General features: G+C 54.2%; 1 protein-coding gene across 1 annotated transcript in view; it reads right to left on the bottom strand.

Moving 5' to 3' along the window:
* The window catches only part of Hivep1 (human immunodeficiency virus type I enhancer binding protein 1), a 166,523-nt gene extending 163,572 nt beyond the window's left edge, over window positions 1-2,951 (bottom strand). Inside the window, exon 1 of the mRNA XM_029562830.1 lies at window positions 2,864-2,951. The gene's annotated coding sequence lies outside the window, so the exon portion shown is untranslated. The remainder of the gene's footprint in view (window positions 1-2,863) is intronic.
* Window positions 2,952-3,416: the final 465 nt, after the last annotated feature.

Consider the following 3,416-nt stretch of genomic DNA (forward strand, 5'->3'; position numbering starts at 1 on the left):
GGAAGCCCAGTGGGCGGGCGCGGCCGGGCGCGCGTGGGGATCGAGGGCCCTCGGGTCTCCCCGAGGGGAAGGAGATGCGGCGCGGCCCGCGGGGATGGCTGGGAGTCGGGGTCGGTCCTGGGGAGGACCGGGCGGAGGGGCGTATTCCCGTGGCCCTCCATGCGGGGGACCCTGAGTTCAGCCGCCCAGCAGCCCGCCAGCTGGGGTCTCCGAAATCTGGCCGTGGGGGCGGTGTCCCTCACTGCAGCCCGGGGGGGGGTTGGGGGGATATCCCCGAGTCCGACCCTCGGGAGTCCCGGGGTCCGGCCCGCTGGGGGTCCCCCACTGCTGCTGGCGGCCGGGGGGAAGCCTGGCCGGGTCGCGCAGTTAGGGCGGTTGGTCTGGGCAGAGGGGCGGGGCCGGGCGGGGCCGGAGTTTCTCTTTACCGTCTCTTTACTTTCTAAAGCAGGATGTGGGCCGGCCCGGTGACGTCATGGTGTCTCCCAGCCCCGCCCCTCGCCCAGGCCGCCTGGGGGAGGGGGAGGCGCCAGGGAAGGAGGGAGGAAGGGGGGGGACCCCAAGGGGGTTTCCTCAGCAACGCGTAGAAGGAAGGGGAAAATCATTGTGAAACTTGAAACTCATTAACTTTGAAAAACAACTTTGAAAAAAAGAGACAGAAAGGGGGCGGGGAGTTGGTTTAGAGGGGAGAAGGGGACGTGTTATTAAACCCTGAACTGAAACCACTTTTTTGGTGGCGGATGTTCTATTAAAAGACCGAGGAAAGCCAAGGTTATTCCGGAGGCCGCTCCACAGCCGGCGGTGCTTCCCAGAGTCCCAGCTTTGAGCGCAGTTAACCCCTTGCTACCCGCCTGACAGCTGGGGACTAGCCAGGGAGGGACGTGGAGGGAGAGGACAGAGAGGGGCTGAGCCGCCAAATTCCCTAGTGGACCGCAAAGAAGAGTGAAAGGGGAAGAAAGATGAATTTATATATAAGCCATAGTTTGACCCCAGGTGCTAGAAAGCGTTAGACAGAGAACTGGAAACCTGGAAAAGAGGCTGAATCTGGAGAACGAGGCAGGTTTTCAAGGTTAAACCTAATAAACACTAGCAGTTTGGGGCTTTAAAACCCCACACATCCACCTTAAAAACAAGCAGAAATGACTGATTTAACGGGCGACCTCAAAGTCGGAAGCAATAAAGTCACGCAAAAATTAACACGCTAAACAAAAGTATTCTTTGATAACACCAAACTGTTTTCCCCTTTTAAGGAACAGAAATGCTCACCGACCATACGCCCACCAACAGCTGACCATCTGTGCAAACTTGAACTGTTTTGTTCCCTTGGGCTTCCATAAGATGTCTAGGTCTTTTCTGCTACGGTTGACCCCTACAATTCCCCTGAGGAAATCCTACCTCAAGCTCATTTGAGCTAAGAAAAGCCCAAAACCCCAGAATGGAAATGATTAAAAATGGAATATTCAGTAATGGCAAGCTTAGAGCCAAAAACAATTCTCTGCAAAGGGGAAAATGTGCCTACCAAAAAGTACATGTTTTCATGGGAGCAAAGATCTTGCAACTAGAAACTCAGAATGACGTGCTAGCCCTAAAACCAAATACCGCCGTTCTAAATTTTCAATAGGCTATCATCTGTCCTATGAAATGATGCCCAATGGGCTGGATTCACAAAACACATAATGTACCGCCCCTGAGCTGGGGCCACTTGGGGAAAAAAAGAACCCTATTAGTGCAACTGTTTTGCTACTGAATAGTTAGTTACAAGTGTATTTTTTAAATAATCAGTCCCTAAAAAATTTTTTTTAATTAAAAATGTTTTTAAAGGCTAAAAATGACAAATGTGAAAACATAGTTAATATGTCAGGACAAAAATACCTTCACAATAAATCGACTTTACGTCTCAAGAAAAAAATGCTAAGTGCATTTTTACTCAGTAGTTGCTGAGCACAACAGAAATACACTGTGAACCCAGTGTGTCCTGAAGATTTAGCTATGCTGTGAACTTCTGGACGAAACAGACATTGAATTTGGAATTGTCGTTTCAATGGGTTTTCTTGAGCAGCAAACCGAAATTAAACTTTTCTTTGAAACAGATAATACAGAACACTTTCATGGTAAGTTTTCTGGATTTTCTAAATGTAATTTCTTTGGTAGCAGGATGCAAGAAAATGCAGCTAGGTCACGCATAAGTCGCTTGTTTCTCGGCACGTTTTGTGGTACAGTCAATAATAGGTTCTCAAAATATCAGAGAGGGGGTGGGTGAATCTGAGGAAGCACGCCATTGGTAAACAAGCAGCTTGAACTGTCAAAAATCCTGGAACAATGGAAATCCGGGAGACAGGTTCCAGGGGACCCCCTTTCTCTCTATCCCAACTGGCCAGAGGAACGCCTGTGCGCGTGCGCCCCTGGGGAGAAGTGGGGATCCGGGGAGGTCAGTGTCACGAGAGGCTCTGCCTTCCTGTCTCTGGATGAGCACTTTGGGGAGAGCACAGGTCCACGCCGCAGCCGCGCCCCTGGTCCCCGCGTCCCCCCACCCGGGTTCCCACGCGGCGGCCTGCGCCGCCCTGCTCGGGCTCCCCCCTGGCGCGGCCCCGCGGCTCCGGCCCTCCGCCCAGCGCGACCAGGCAGCGCCACCGCCTCCGCCAGCGCCACGCGGAGATCCCGGAGGTCCCTCCCGCCGGTCGCCGGGTCACACCGCCCGTCCCTCCCCTCCGCCCTCCGCGCTGGGCTTTCCCGTCCTCCTCCTCCACCTCCACCTCCGGGCGACCAGGCGACAAACCCTTCCCTGCGCTCTGCCAACTCGGTCCCCCGCGCCGGGGCTTTCTGCGAGCCGGGCGGCCAGACAAAAGAACCGAGGGAAAAAACTTACCCGAACTGCAACGCAAAAGTCGGCTCCAGAGCTTCCTGGGTTTAACTTTTCATTTTAAAAACAACAAAAGCAGAAACCAAAAGCCTCCTAGGTTGAAAGTGGGCGTGAGAGGAAACGCCGGGGGAGGCGCTTCGTTCCCTCCCGGCCTTGCCCCCCCCCCCCCCCCCCCCCCCCCGTTCTGGCCCCTGCTTAGGGCTTTGATGTTATCCGGTGCACCGCCTACGTGGGTTTATACCTTGAGCTGGGAGCCTGGTGACATGCGGGTATGCCCAGTGTGCTGGTGCTGCTGGGCACCCAGAACAGCAGGTGGCCGGGGCACAGCAGCCCCACCTCCAACCTCTATGTTGAAAGGAACCTTCCGCTGGCCTCACCTCTTCACCTGGGCTGAAGAAGGCTCTCGTAACTGGTGATCTTGGTTCCTTTTCTGTGAGACACATAGAAGGAGGTCGCCTAAATTACATTCGTTACCCTCCCACTCATAGCACAAACTTGTAATAAGATCTTACTGGGTGTTTCCCCAGGCTCTGTTCAGTTTTTAGATCTCAGCTTTGGA

This window comes from Nannospalax galili, unplaced genomic scaffold (genome assembly GCF_000622305.1).
Source record: "Nannospalax galili isolate Female #2095 unplaced genomic scaffold, S.galili_v1.0 scaffold72, whole genome shotgun sequence".
NCBI lineage: Eukaryota > Metazoa > Chordata > Mammalia > Rodentia > Spalacidae > Nannospalax > Nannospalax galili.